Source organism: Ranitomeya imitator, chromosome 1, assembly GCF_032444005.1.
Source record: "Ranitomeya imitator isolate aRanImi1 chromosome 1, aRanImi1.pri, whole genome shotgun sequence".
NCBI lineage: Eukaryota > Metazoa > Chordata > Amphibia > Anura > Dendrobatidae > Ranitomeya > Ranitomeya imitator.
In genome coordinates this window covers 996,519,548-996,535,736 of record NC_091282.1, presented here as the reverse complement: position 1 = coordinate 996,535,736, position 16,189 = coordinate 996,519,548, and the positions used below count along the sequence as shown (strand labels likewise).

General features: G+C 41.1%; 1 protein-coding gene across 1 annotated transcript in view; it reads right to left on the bottom strand.

The window, feature by feature from the left end:
- LOC138656740 (UPF0462 protein C4orf33 homolog) overlaps nucleotides 1-12,958 on the bottom strand; it is a 161,520-nt gene extending 148,562 nt beyond the window's left edge. The window contains exon 1 of the mRNA XM_069743950.1: nucleotides 12,824-12,958. The gene's annotated coding sequence lies outside the window, so the exon portion shown is untranslated. The remainder of the gene's footprint in view (nucleotides 1-12,823) is intronic.
- Between the last annotated feature and the right edge of the window lie 3,231 nt (nucleotides 12,959-16,189).

Here is a 16,189-nt window from a genome sequence, read left to right as displayed (position 1 = left end):
CCTCAGCGAGATATTTGTATTGTCCCCTTATATACTTATACATGGTTATTAGATCGCCCCTCAGTCGTCTTTTTTCTAGACTAAATAATCCTAATTTCGCTAATCTATCTGGGTATTGTAGTTCTCCCATCCCCTTTATTAATTTTGTTGCCCTCCTTTGTACTCTCTCTAGTTCCATTATATCCTTCCTGAGCACCGGTGCCCAAAACTGGACACAGTACTCCATGTGCGGTCTAACTAGGGATTTGTACAGAGGCAGTATAATGCTCTCATCATGTGTATCCAGACCTCTTTTAATGCACCCCATGATCCTGTTTGCCTTGGCAGCTGCTGCCTGGCACTGGCTGCTCCAGGTAAGTTTATCATTAACTAGGATCCCCAAGTCCTTCTCCCTGTCAGATTTACCCAGTAGTTTCCCGTTCAGTGTGTAATGGTGATATTGATTCCCTCTTCCCATGTGTATAACCTTACATTTATCATTGTTAAACCTCATCTGCCACCTTTCAGCCCAAGTTTCCAACTTATCCAGATCCATCTGTAGCAGAATACTATCTTCTCTTGTATTAACTGCTTTACATAGTTTTGTATCATCTGCAAATATCGTTATTTTACTGTGTAAACCTTCTACCAGATCATTAATGAATATGTTGAAGAGAACAGGTCCCAATACTGACCCCTGCGGTACCCCACTGGTCACAGCGACCCAGTTAGAGACTATACCATTTATAACCACCCTCTGCTTTCTATCACTAAGCCAGTTACTAACCCATTTACACACATTTTCCCCCAGACCAAGCATTCTCATTTTGTGTACCAACCTCTTGTGCGGCACGGTATCAAACGCTTTGGAAAAATCGAGATATACCATGTCCAATGACTCACCGTGGTCCAGCCTATAGCTTACCTCTTCATAAAAACTGATTAAATTGGTTTGACAGGAGCGATTTCTCATAAACCCATGCTGATATGGAGTTACACAGTTATTCTCATTGAGATAATCCAGAATAACATCCCTCAGAAACCCTTCAAATATTTTACCAACAATAGAGGTTAGACTTACTGGCCTATAATTTCCAGGTTCACTTTTAGAGCCCTTTTTGAATATTGGCACCACATTTGCTATGCGCCAGTCCTGCGGAACAGACCCTGTCGCTATAGAGTCCCTAAAAATAAGAAATAATGGTTTATCTATTACATTACTTAGTTCTCTTAGTACTCGTGGGTGTATGCCATCCGGACCCGGAGATTTATCTATTTTAATCTTATTTAGCCGGTTTCGCACCTCTTCTTGGGTTAGATTGGTGACCCTTAATATAGGGTTTTCATTGTTTCTTGGGATTTCACCTAGCATTTCATTTTCCACCGTGAATACCGTGGAGAAGAAGGTGTTTAATATGTTAGCTTTTTCCTCGTCATCTACAACCATTCTTTCCTCACTATTTTTTAAGGGGCCTACATTTTCAGTTTATTCTTTTACTATTGATATAGTTGTAGAGGTGTTGATATGTACATACATATCTGTATTTGTTTTTTCTACCCATCTGTCTGCATGTTGCCATATTTTTCGTTTTGCACAGGATTTCAGTATAAAGTTAATACATTGTGTTATACTTCCATTCTGTAGTGAAATCTCCTGTTTGCCGGCGATAGTGGCGTGAAGTTCAGTGTTACACCTGATCTGAATCCTAACACCAGTGGCCATGGGAACAAATCAATTTAACTCCTTGCACCTCGGGCAATGACATTTTATTGTGAAAGATTGTGACAGCGCAATGTATATCATACAGCACACATTCAATGTCATACAAGGACAAAAATATATAATAATGTGAACTGGATATCCTATTCCAGCCTGAAATGAACAATAAAAAGTCAGTACACAACAAGTTGGCATTTATAGTGCCTTTTACAGTCCATTTGTCGAACTCCAATCTGTAAAGCTCATAAACCTATATAGTATTTGGAGCTGTCGCTGTGTCTGTCTTCTCGTTTCCTTGAATGCATCATGCCAGTGCTGTGGAGAAATGGTAGAGCGTGTGTTTTATATCACCATGGATCTGGTTAAAGGGAAAATCCAATATTCATAGTAAAATACAAAGAATACACATGTAATATTACACCAATGTAAGAATGCACTAATAGGAAATACAATTAGCATAGCTGATGCATCTTATTAATTATTTATGCATTAGCACTCTACCCCATAGAGAAGGTAAAAAAATACTATAGTGCCTTATTCATTAGGACCGGTGTTCAATTCTGGCTTAATGAAGGGGCAATTTTAAGTAAGATGTGCTGAATTGATTATGCCATAGTAATGTGCACCTCCTTGCTCCTCGACAGAAATGCAACTCTAGTCATGGATTGGCGTAACATTTCTGATGTAAGAAATGATGACACTTTCCCGAATTTCATGGATGAGCATAGCCTCGCCTCTTCCCATTCTACTCCCCAGCTCCCTTCCATTTTGGCAGAGCTACTTCAAAACTGGTAGAAAACGCCAAAAGTTGCAAAATTTTGGCGAAACTCCACGATGCACAAAAATTTAGCAACTATTCAAAGCGGTTTATGCCAGTTTTATAGGCCCTATGAACGCTGGCTAGAGCTGGCACCTACTTTCTTGAGTTAGAATAGTTATTAGCAAACACTATTATACCACATAGGAATAACATAACTTATCAGATTAGTAATCAGTTATGCATTTTTCTCCTTATATGGACTAATTTAATAAAAATACCAGTATTATTAGACGGTGTTGAAAATTTTAAAGATGCACTCCCATCAAAATTGTTATCCTCTTAAAATATTGCAGTCATCATATTATACAGTATAGCACTGCGTACTTACAATTGCTCATTTTGCCTTTCTACCCAATTAATTCTTCTCTTTTCCATTAGGTCTATGACATCACATGATTAAAAACAGACTAGCTGAATCCTTCTAAGCTCTATGTACTTGGCAAGGGGGAGGAGCGGAGCAGCTGGATCAAGAGTTGAAGAGGGTGAGGACTCATGCAAGGAAAAGCGACTTAGTATTTCTGCATAGAGTAGAGAAAAGAGAGTACAGGAGAATTAACTGAGTAGAAAGGCAAAATGAGCAATGGTAAGTACACAGTACCATACAATATGATGATTGCAATATATTAAGAGGATAAAAATTTTGATGAGAGGAGTGATTCTTTAAAGGGGAAGAATTGGACAGGATTTGAAGAAATTCCATTCTCAAAAAAAAAAAGGTGCTGAGACCCCATCCATAAGAAAATCATGGCATATTCCAATACCACTTTAATTAGCCCCGCACCAGTTTGAGTGGTGTGGTAATAAGAAACTGGTCAAGATATTGAATGTAAGCATGAACGTTTCCATACATTGACAGAAATGTAAAGAGTGAGTAATTGGGACATAAAGTATATTAGAAACTTGCATGCTATTTATGACCCAGTGACGGAGATTTCTTTATATAAAACCCTTTAACTTATTAACACACCAGATGCTTGCCGGCGGTTACAGTGTCATTGGTCCCTATATGCACCGATCATAAACACAATGTAATAAGTTTTGCCCCTGATATACTAACAGAGCAGATGTCTTTTACTACAAACATCCACAAGGGTTTACACGACAACTTGTAAACTTCTTCTTAATCTTTTACTTTACTTGATTATATTGTATATTCATTCATGAGGCTGGTAAATGACAAGTACATGTACATAATAAGAAGACGTAATTATATCCTCGTGTCGTGAGGAAAGCTGTTAGCGCCACCTGAACAAACATATCGGGTGAATTGTTAACAAGCATTTGGTGAGCGTTCAACGTACAAGGTAGAATTTAGCTATGTTCCAAAGTAAAGATTGGAAAATAAAGCCACACCGACCTCTGGAGGGTCTGGATGCCAAATCTCCTAGGTAGTAACCAAGCCTCTTAAATAAAAGGACCAAATGTAGGAAGCACTCCTGAAATATGGTGCAATAGTTATAGAACTTTATTGGCCCACGTGGTGACGTTTCGCTTCAATCTGAACATTTCTCAAGCAGTTTACTGGAGCGACACATCCCTTATGTAATTAATGACATAATTACACATCATGATTAGCAAATTATTGTTCATGATTCACATACAGTTATTTAAAAATCAACAAATAATCAAATACGTAAGCCCCGATTCATCTGTGACCGGAGTTTTGCCACCTAATCAGAGAGCAGCATAATGTGGAGGCAGAGACTCTGATTCCTGCGATGTCACTTACTGGGCTGCTTTCTTTAGTTTTGATAAAATCACTGTTTTATCAGCAGGAAATTATCACTAGTAACTTAAATTGATAATAATGGTACCTCTTTGTATGAAGAATTAAGATTCATGGCTCACTTACACAATTATGGTCAAACAACCTCACATACAGCCGCGTTTGGTGCTTTAACATCACTGAAAAGGACATGTATGTGCATGCACCTTAAAAAATGGGAGTCCAGGGTGCCATATTGGTAAAGTAATTTTGCTATTCTAGATAATAAAGGTGTCTCCAAAGTAGTTGTGACAGTTCCATCCCTCAGTGTGTCTGAGATATTTAGGCCAGTTTCACATTAGCATTTCTGTGCGCAGCGTAGGACCGCGCATAGATCTGCATTCGTCTTGCGCACCTATGTTTAACATTGTGTACGCAGGGACATGCGCTGTATGTGGATGCGTCCCCGTGCGTCATTTTCACGTGCCCGCTGAACTCAACATGGGAGAAAAAAGAGCGAAAATAAAAAAGAACATTTATATTAAAAATATATAAAATAAATAAATAATATATATATATATACATATATATATGTGCAAAAATAAATAAATTAGGTAGCTACAAGTGAACTACAGCAATACAAAAATGGAGTGTAACATAATATGTAAATGGGCAATAGTTAATTATTAATTAAATAGAACAATAAAAATCACTCCATTAGTGTGACAATCCAAGTGCAGAAGTGTCAAAACAGACTGGATTGCTCCAAGTGCAAATGTGCACAGATAGGGGAAAAAAGGATTTGGGGGCAACATACCTTTAAGGTCCGCAATCACAGATGATGCGCACACCCCGATGCGCATTTCGGAATTGATTCCTTCTTCATCTGCTCTATTAGTTTTAAATCTATTATATTATATTCATATTATATATATTTTCCTATCATTTGTTGTATGGTCCAGATACGTGTACATGTCTTTTACATATTCAGTACTACTGTTTGCCACTGTCTATTTAATAAAGGCGATTTTTTATTGGACATATCTTGTCTGGTATTTTTATGATAGTCTTTTTTGGGGTTTTCTTTTAGTTTCTTATTTGAGTGGTCACCACACCCGGGGAAATCACTATAATATTGTCTATCATATATTATTTTGAATTTGTATTTATATTTTTACTTACCGTATTTTTCGCTTTGTAAGACGCTCCGGATTATAAGACGCACCCCAAATTTTGAGGAGAAAAATAGGAAAAAACTATTTTTTAATAAATTGGTGGGGCGTCTTATAATCCATGCGTCTTATTACTTACCAGGGGTTGTGGTTGTGGTGGATCAGGGTCCCAGGCTCGTTGCCGGAGGCAGGAGTGGAGCATTGCTGCAGGCTGGGATGAGGGGGTCTGCAGGGGGCTCCTGTGCTGCAGGGGGGCTCCTGTGCTGCAGCCTGGGATGAGGGGTCTGCAGGGGGCTCCTTTGCTGCAGGCTGGGATGAGGGGTCTGCAGGGGGCTCCTGTGCTGTAGGGCTGTCTCCGGTGCTGCGGGGGGCTCTGGCGACATTTTGTGAAAGACCAGAGCCCCCCGGCAGTTCTTCCATGCGTTCCAGTATGACTAATTCCGGGAAAATGGCCGCCGGAATCTCGAGAGATGAGATCTCAGCGCTGAAATCTCATCTCCCGAGATTCCGGCGGCCATTTTCCCGGAGTCAGTCATACTGGAACTAACTCCGGGAAAATGGCCGCCGGAATCTCGAGAGATGAGATCTCAGCGCTGAAATCTCATCTCCCGAGATTCCGGCGGCCATTTTCCCGGAATTAGTCATACTGGAACGCATGGAAGAACTGCCGGGGGGCTCTGGTCTTTCACAAAATGTCGCCAGAGCCCCCCGCAGCACCGGAGCCTTCAGCATCACCCGGGGCAGCAGCGGACAACCCCGGCAGTGGCGGCGGACGACAGCGGCGGCAGGCGGTAGCGGCGGCGGACACCCCCTCCTCCCAGCCTGTAATGGTAAGCGGTATATCCGCTTTGTTAGACGCACCCACATTTCCCCCCCAAATTTGGGGGAAATAAAGTGCGTCTTACAAAGCGGAAAATACGGTACATTCTAGCAAACCGTCGGTAGAACATCTGAATCTGGGTGACAGCCAAGGAGGTCACCCAGACTCCCAGGCCGGCCGAAAGCAGAGCACAGCAGTGAGCAGTGACGTCACCGCTGTGCTCTGCTTTACGGCCAGCCGGCGCTGACACAGTGCAGGGAAGCTGACGCCGGGGGACAGACACCGGAATGTAAGTATATACTGTTTTTTTTTTTTTAACTTTTACAACGGTAACCAGGGTAAACATTGGGTTACTAAGCGCGGCCCTGCGCTTAGTAACCAGATGTTTACCCTGGTTACCAGTGAACACATCGCTGGATCGGCGTCACACACGCCGATTCAGCGATCACAGCGGGTGATCAGCAACCAAATAAAGGTCCTGATCATTCCCCAACGACCAACGATCTCCCAGCAGGGGCCTGTTCGTTGGTCGCTGTCACACATAACGATTTTGTTAACGATATCGTTGCTATGTCACAAAAAGCAACGATATCGTTAACGAAATCATTATGTGTGAAGGTACCTTAACCTGCATCCATGTGCTTTTTAGTCTGCGGAAAATAATTGTGATGTGGGAATCGTGAGTTACTTTCTGTCAAATTAGCCTTTAAGGAATTGAGACATTTTTTGGAGAGGGGCGTTCATCAAGTTACAGTGGACACTGGTCACAAGAATCTAGCTTACATTGAATCAGCTAAAAGGGTTAACTCCTAGACAGGCCAGATGGTCCTTATTTTTTTTTATTACGTTCAGGCTGGGGACTTAGAATGTAAAAGCTGACGCATTATCTGGTAGTGTCAATTCAGTTCCTTCACCAGAACCTCCATCCTTCGGAACCTCGGAAATGGAAGACGAGATCCGTAAAGTCCAGCCGTTGGCTCCTTCCACTACTCCAGGATCCAAATTTGTGCCTTTGTACCTAAGATTGTGGATGTTACAGGAATTTCATGATTCTTACTGCTTCACGGCATGCCATTGCTAGAATTTTTTTGGTGGTCATCCATGAATAATGATATTAATGATTTTGTATCTGTCTGTGAAGTCTACGCACGCACTAAAGTCAGTCATAGCTTGCTGGCCAAGGAATTGTCTACACTGCTAATTCCAGAAAGACCATGGACGCATTTGAATATGGATTTCATTATGGATTTGTCTCCGTCTGGTGGGAAAACTGCTATTTGGGTGATAGTTGACTGATTCATCAAAAAAGCTCATTTTGTTCTTTTGTCAGGGTTAGCTAATGCAGAGACACTTTAAAGGTTGATTATTTATCATACTGTAAGGTTACATGGGATCTCTCTTAATTAGTGATGGGCGAACCTCTGTCCTCTGACCCTCGAGTCCTGTGGGTTTGGTCGAACATTTAAAAAAGGGCAGTTCGGCGGGTCTGGGCTTTGTTTTTATCCCTTGCTGAGTTTGCTTTTTAACAGTTGAGTTAATCTGTCTACTGAAACCATACCATGATGAATTTTGTAGAATTAGTTCTGAATGTCCTGGGGTGAAGGTTGCCATAGAGATGTCTTTAGGGAGGTTAAAAAGAATATTGGGACTGCTCAGATTTCCAAAAATGAAAGGCTGGTAGAAAATTTTTGGTGGACCCTGTTTTTAAGATTGGGGTAAGGTTTGGTTGTCATATAGGAACATTAAACTTAAAGTGCAGTTGGTGAAGTTGGATCCAAAGTTTATTGGTCCATATGAGATCCTAGAGGTGGCCAATCTTGTGGCATTTAGATAAAAGCTTCCTCTATCCCTTCACATCTCTAACGTTCCATAAATCCCTATTAGAAGAGTTTGTCCCTTCAACATTGTCTCACTCATCCCTGCCTCCTCCGGTATTGGTCGACGGTGCCTCGAAGTATGAAGTTCAGAGGATTGTTGATTGTTTTAGGACCTGAAATTACCTCCAATACCTCATCCTATTAGAGGGGATATGGACCAGAAGAGAGATCCTGGGTCCCAGCTCGCGATGTGAAGGCCAATCTAAAATTTCCTGGGAAGCCTGGGGCTCCAGTGGCAACCCGTAGAAGAGGTAGTACTGTCACGGTTCCACCCCTCAGTGTGTCTGGGATGCAGTTACTGACAGCTCAGCTGTTCAGTCTGGTAAGGGGGGATGTCAGTGTGTTGATTGACAGCTCCAACGTCCAATTTGAGACGGGGAGAGACCTCTGCCAGACGTACATTCAGCTACTGTGTTTTTTGTCTCTCTATGCATTGCCTTCTGTTTGTAGATCTTTCGCTGCTTGACCTTGTATCTCGTTCTGATCATCCACCTGTTTAACACCTTCTGCTCTGATCCGCTATCTTCCTAGTATTCTGACCTTGAAACGTTGCCTGACTACGCCTTTGTCTCTTACATCTGCGTTTTGACCTCAGACTCCTGAATATCTTGCATCACTGCTTGGCTGTGAGAAGTGACTCAGTGTCATAGTAGTGAGATCCAAAAAAAAACATGGATCAAAAGTTTGCAGAATGCTTTTGACAGATTCAAAGATAATGTTTAGATTAAATAATGTACATAGAAATACAGTAACAGTCTTAAAACTCATATGATAGATTACAAGTTAAAAATTAGCAGGGGTTTGACCACTGTACCCACTGCCAATCGGTAGAGGCTAATGGTGCTAGAAAAACACTACGCCACTTCTACTGTGGCACCACTCCATCTTGCAGCCCTCAAAAAAGCTAAACTCTTTGCTCTAGCAAATCACAGCGATCACAGCAGCCATTGCAAATAATATTCAATATAAAAATGAGAATGGTCAAAATGTAGCCCTTTTGGGATGCTATCCTGGGCACTGCCGACTCCAAAATAACGCTAAGTTCTTTGTTGCATTATTTGATAGGTTATAGCAGCCAGGGCTATTAAAGTCTGTTTTGAGATAATCCCGTCAACAAAACCATATTTAACATAGAAATGAGCACAGTCAAAATTCAATAGGTTTTGGATGGTGGTTGTAAATGAATTATCTTAAATCACTATCCTTACATATAAAAAATAAACTGAATTAGAAGGCAAAGGCAGGAGATCCGGACAACTATTAATAGAAGTGCCGCAGTGATTTCTGGGCAGGGAAGACTGAGAGGCCTCTTAAAAACACATTAAGCCATAAAGGCATTCTTACTCATCGATTTTGACCAGTCATCAATTAAATTTGTTCATACGTGTAATTACAATTTTGAGCAGATTTCTTTCTAGTTCTGATCATTCAAACAACTAGGGAACCCCAGTGCACACCATTTATCAAGTACTTGCCCTGTCTATAGCTCAGGATACATGTTCATTATTGAACTTTAAATGGATATTCCATTTTCTATTTTATTTATTCATAAAATAGGAAAAAATGTGATCTTCTAATATTTATAAACATAAAATACTTATCACATTGTTTCCTATAATAGCACCCTTGTCTGTGCATAGGTTACAGCGCTTATATTAGTGCTGTGTAAGGTAGCCACAGGCTACTACATAGGACTAAGCAATTTATCACATGGCCTCTAAACATATTGTTAGCCCACCTGGCATTTGGTTAGCAACAGGGTTATATTAGATGTGATGTCAATAACGAGGACACATCCGCTCGACCACTTGATAGCAATAATATAATAGGGGTAGATTTATCAATCCTGTCTAATTGTTAGATGGAGCAGACTTAGAATAGCCCAGATTTATCATAGTGGTTCATACTGTTTGGTAAATTTGGTATATTTTAACACTGTCTATTCCAAGTTTGCACCATCTTTTATTTGACTTATTTTGGGTCAGAAATTTGCTCCAAAATGTTGGTGCACTTTCTCATATTGGGGCACTTTAGGCTACACCATTTTCCACTAGGTCATATCCCCTTTTCCAGCAAGGTCATGAACATTGTCACACAAAGCACAGAAAGTGACTAAAGCACATATAGGTCATAAACGATTTCTTAGACATTTAGTAAAATACATCTTCACCATTGTGTCAATACTACTTATTACCACTGATTGCTTCCGAGCCACCCATCCCTCCACACGGGCTACCTGTAAGACTGAAACTGACGCACTCTGAGATGACAACTGAAAATGTGTTTGTTGTATTTGTAATGAAACAAAGTTCCGTTCTGCTTTACTGTATTAGCTCTGCTGTACGGTGTTAGTTCTGATTGATTGAAGGTGCTCGGATAAGGTGTTAATTGAGAATGCTCAAGTGTTATCCGAGTATCTTGGATAATATATTCGATACCCTGCGGCTGCATGAGGCGGTAGACTCACAACACATACAGGGATTGCCTGTTTGTTTGCCTGCATGTTTGCTCAGCACTAGTTCTGATCTCACTGCAGAGCTGTGTGATTATTAGAGGAAACTGCTAGTCATTACATGGTAACACTGGCTTTGATCTAAAAAAAGCTTCGGAGGTAGATTCTCAGGGAGATCTGTGATCGCCCGACCCATAGATGTTAACATCTCATTTGCATGTAAGAAAAATGTGGATTTCAATGTATCACTTAATTCAACTTTCCATAACCTGCATGCCCATGTAGAAGGCTTAGGAGGCTAGATACCACTGGCAGATTTCTTTTAATCCCCAGGAAATGTCCACTCATTGCCTAAGTCAGTGTTCCCCAACTCCTCAAGAGCCACCAACAGGTTGTGTTTTTAGGATTTCCTTAGTATGGCCCAGGCGATGGAATTGTTGCCTGTCTAGATTATGAAGTTCTCACCTGGGCATTATTAAGGAAATCCTGAAAACATCACCCGTTGGTGGCTCTTGAGGACCAAACTTGGGGAACACTGGCCTAAGTAATATGGTTTCTAGATTCCTGATATGTTAAATATATGTATTTTCAAATTTGTTATTCTTAGTAAAGACCTGGCTAGTTTCCAGACCATGATCTTATGATCATTATCTTATTACCTGGGTTGCAAGATTTCCACCAGCCCTGAATTACTGCCTGTTTAACTATAGATTATGCCTTCTGACTTGGCACTGCAAATTGTGACACCTGTCCAACTCCACAAAGCGCAAAGTCGTCATACTTAGTCGGATTAATTTTTAGTAGGGATGGAAAATTTGCATGGTCCTTGAATCAAAATGGACCAGCAATGATTAAACAAAGTTATTGGATTGCATCCAAAGACTGTCTAGAAAAAGGCATTCCTCTCTTCCTCCAGCACGTGGAAAAGTCCACATAATAATAATTCAATTTCTACAGCTCCCCATAGACATTAGGATTATGTCGGCTGCACCCGCCATGTCAACAGTTTTTGACCAGCATTCTAATGTGTATGGGGTTGTCGACGAACTAATTGTAAGGGGAGGTGACAATTAGGTTAGTCTGAATTTGAACTGCTGTTCACTTTGTTACACCAGAGGTAAACCATCGCCAGTCATATTTGGAGATGACTGTCTTATAGAGGACACAGGAGCGCTCATCTCAAAAACCATCTAATGTGTATGGCGGTCTTCAGATTGTGATCCCTAGTTTAGTCCATGACAGCACAGTAGATGCACTATTCTCAGGAGGCCTTGTGTTGTAATAATGATTAATATGGTTACTACTAGTGATGAGCGAATATACTTGTTACTTGAGACTTCCCGAGCACGCTCGGGGTCCTCCGAGTATTTTTTAGTGCTCGGATATTTAGTTTTTCTTGCAGGAGCTGAATGATTTAGATCTGTTAGCCAGCATAAGTACATGTGGGGGTTGCCTGGTTGCTAGGGAATCAAAACCCTATATAAGGTGTGCTTAATTATTAGGCAACTTCCTTTCCTTTCGCAAAAAATGGGTCAGGAGAGAGATTTGACGGGCTCTGAAAACTCCAAAATTGTGAGATGTCTTGCAGAGGGATGCAGTGTGATAGAAATATTTATATCATGTAGATCTCACTTGCATGTATACTCCTCTATAATCATATATACTCAAATAAACGCAACTATATCTATATACACTATAATCAATTGCTTAAAATGGCTGACAAACTGATATAAGCCAGACAGACTGTTCGGTGATTTCCACCCAAAAAAGCGGAAGAATTCCAGATGTCTTAAGTGCTGAGGAGATGTCTCAACTTTGTCCTAGATGCAGAGAACTTCATTTTAGTTGCTTAATCAGCATCCATATGTGCATTCACCACAATATTCCATATATATTTAGATAACCAATAACAAAGGAGCTAGACAATATGGTAATTAACTAACCACCCCTAACCACTCCTCTCTATATGCAATTATAAAACTATGTATGTACAATAAAGGGTCAGTATTGATGGAATGCTTTTCTGTCACAATGGTGTACAGCCCATTCTTGATGAGCGCTCAAAATACTCAGTCTTATTGGGAACGGCCGCAGCACACACAGGGATAAATTTATCCAAACCAAATTTCCATATCAAATGGCGCCCAACAGCGGGACGTGGACGAAACACACGGCGACCCCGCTGACCGGAGAGATCGAGGTGTTGGCCACAGCCTTGGCTCACGGGACGGAGACTGCACAGCTCCATAAGTAAGGTAAGAAAATGTTATCATCTTACCTGAAAGTCCCCTGTGCCCAGTCTGGGTCTATACCTCTTGCCGGTCAGGTGTGGTCACCACCGCATTCCCAGGTAGTGTAAAAAGTCCAAAGCCTGTATCCAAACCCTGGGATCAAGGGGTCTGCTGTGTGCCGTGTATGTGATCTGTGTTTGTGTAAGATTCGGGAGACAGTTGGATGGAACAGTGGCTGTTTTGCTTGTGCTTGCTGGGTAACAGACCGCAGGAGGTCAAATCGCTCGATAAGTTATTGCAGGATTCCCGTGCATAGGAGGAACAGGTAGTTCCGGGGGCAGGTAGCTTCAGGCACAGGTAGTGATAACTTAGAGGGCTACTGCAGATTCCCGTAGTGCCGGCGATCCAGTGAGGATGACCGGACCGGGGTGGTAGATTTCCCGCTTGTAGTGGTTCTCACTCAGGCGGCCCGGGCACAGGTGTGCCCAGTGCGATTGGCAGTAGTATGTTCCCAGCACAATCTGCATGTGTCACAGAATAATTAAAAGGGCATATCGAGTCTCCTGGACGTCTGTATCTGTTTTTTTTTGTCCTTGTCATGTATTGCTGCTTTAAATGATAACAGTGCATACAATTGAAAAGGAAAGTTTTTTTTCCTTTTCCTTCCTCAAACTTCCTCTTTTCTGCTGCTAAAAGATATATCTATTATAAATCACACTGTCACCTCTGTTTTTTTTTCCTACATTCTGAATAGTGCTAAAGTGTAGCCATTTTTTGAAGAAGTGAAACTAAATGGTATCTATCATTTTTGCTGTGAGCTACTTGTTTTAGATACATGATTTTGGTATCTTTCGATATAGCAGCATAAGAAAAGGGGAAGTGTGTGTGTCTAACTGTGCTTGAGCACAGAAGGAAAATACCTTCTATATCAAGGTTTTAAGTTTAGGTCGTGCACCAAGGTTTTTTAATGGCATTCTTTTGGTTTCAACTTCTTGCATCAATTTTTTTAAAGCTTACTTTTCCTTTCATTTTTTGTGTTTTTATATATCAATCTTTCTTGAGTTTTTTGCTGTTTTTTTTCCTTTTCTTGTTTGTTTTTCATTTTTATTTTTGCCATGGGGAATAAGGGTCTTTTACTTCCTAATGAGAAAACGGCCCCCCAGATAGTGGCAGAACACGAAGGTGTTAAGTATGTGAATAATTTTAGAAGGTATAGAGTATGTGAAATCCATAAGAATGGCAGACTTCAAGCTGCAGAATGGCATGACGTAGAAAGGAAAATAAGGGAAGTTAGCTGATGTTACATTGCTGAATGCTCATACATGGTATACAGTAGCAGCAGAGCTTACATCGTTTAGGTGGTACAGAGAGATATGTGAGCAAACCAGGAAGTGATTTTTATGTATATAAAATGGGGAAAGGTATAAAGCTGATGTGAATTCAGCTTTTGGGCTCCCTCCGGTGGTTGTAGAGGGTAATGCAGTTGTGCCTGGACTGCAGGATTGGACAGGTGTATCTACTAATTGCAAGACTGACTGGGGTATATAGCTTTGCAGGACTCTTTAGTCCCTGCCAGTTGTCCATTGTTTTTGGAGGATTCACTTGAATGCTAGGTGAAATCCCAAGAAACAATGAAAACCCTATATTAAGGGTCACCAATCTAACCCAAGAAGAGGTGCGAAACCGGCTAAATAAGATTAAAATAGATAAATCTCCGGGTCCGGATGGCATACACCCACGAGTACTAAGAGAACTAAGTAATGTAATAGATAAACCATTATTTCTTATTTTTAGTGACTCTATAGCGACAGGGTCTGTTCCGCAGGACTGGCGCATAGCAAATGTGGTGCCAATATTCAAAAAGGGCTCTAAAAGTGAACCTGGAAATTATAGGCCAGTAAGTCTAACCTCTATTGTTGGTAAAATATTTGAAGGGTTTCTGAGGGATGTTATTCTGGATTATCTCAATGAGAATAACTGTTTAACTCCATATCAGCATGGGTTTATGAGAAATCGCTCCTGTCAAACCAATCTAATCAGTTTTTATGAAGAGGTAAGCTATAGACTGGACCACGGTGAGTCATTGGACGTGGTATATCTCGATTTTTCCAAAGCGTTTGATACCGTGCCGCACAAGAGGTTGGTACACAAAATGAGAATGCTTGGTCTGGGGGAAAATGTGTGTAAATGGGTTAGTAACTGGCTTAGTGATAGAAAGCAGAGGGTGGTTATAAATGGTATAGTCTCTAACTGGGTCGCTGTGACCAGTGGGGTACCGCAGGGGTCAGTATTGGGACCTGTTCTCTTCAACATATTCATTAATGATCTGGTAGAAGGTTTACACAGTAAAATATCGATATTTGCAGATGATACAAAACTATGTAAAGCAGTTAATACAAGAGAAGATAGTATTCTGCTACAGATGGATCTGGATAAGTTGGAAACTTGGGCTGAAAGGTGGCAGATGAGGTTTAACAATGATAAATGTAAGGTTATACACATGGGAAGAGGGAATCAATATCACCATTACACACTGAACGGGAAACCACTGGGTAAATCTGACAGGGAGAAGGACTTGGGGATCCTAGTTAATGATAAACTTACCTGGAGCAGCCAGTGCCAGGCAGCAGCTGCCAAGGCAAACAGGATCATGGGGTGCATTAAAAGAGGTCTGGATACACATGATGAGAGCATTATACTGCCTCTGTACAAATCCCTAGTTAGACCGCACATGGAGTACTGTGTCCAGTTTTGGGCACCGGTGCTCAGGAAGGATATAATGGAACTAGAGAGAGTACAAAGGAGGGCAACAAAATTAATAAAGGGGATGGGAGAACTACAATACACAGATAGATTAGCGAAATTAGGATTATTTAGTCTAGAAAAAAGACGACTGAGGGGCGATCTAATAACCATGTATAAGTATATAAGGGGACAATACAAATATCTCGCTGAGGATCTGTTTATACCAAGGAAGGTGACGGGCACAAGGGGGCATTCTTTGCGTCTGGAGGAGAGAAGGTTTTTCCACCAACATAGAAGAGGATTCTTTACTGTTAGGGCAGTGAGAATCTGGAATTGCTTGCCTGAGGAGGTGGTGATGGCGAACTCAGTCGAGGGGTTCAAGAGAGGCCTGGATGTCTTCTTGGAGCAGAACAATATTGTATCATACAATTATTAGGTTCTGTAGAAGGACGTAGATCTGGGGATTTATTATGATGGAATATAGGCTGAACTGGATGGACAAATGTCTTTTTTCGGCCTTACTAACTATGTTACTATGTTACTTCCCTGCTGGTTTCTCCAGTTTGCTGTGCTTTTTTACAAAGATAAGTCCTGGCTTTGTTTTTGCTGTCCACTTGCTGTGGACCTTATAGTTCTGTGCATTTTCATGTTTGTCTTGTCCAGCTTTG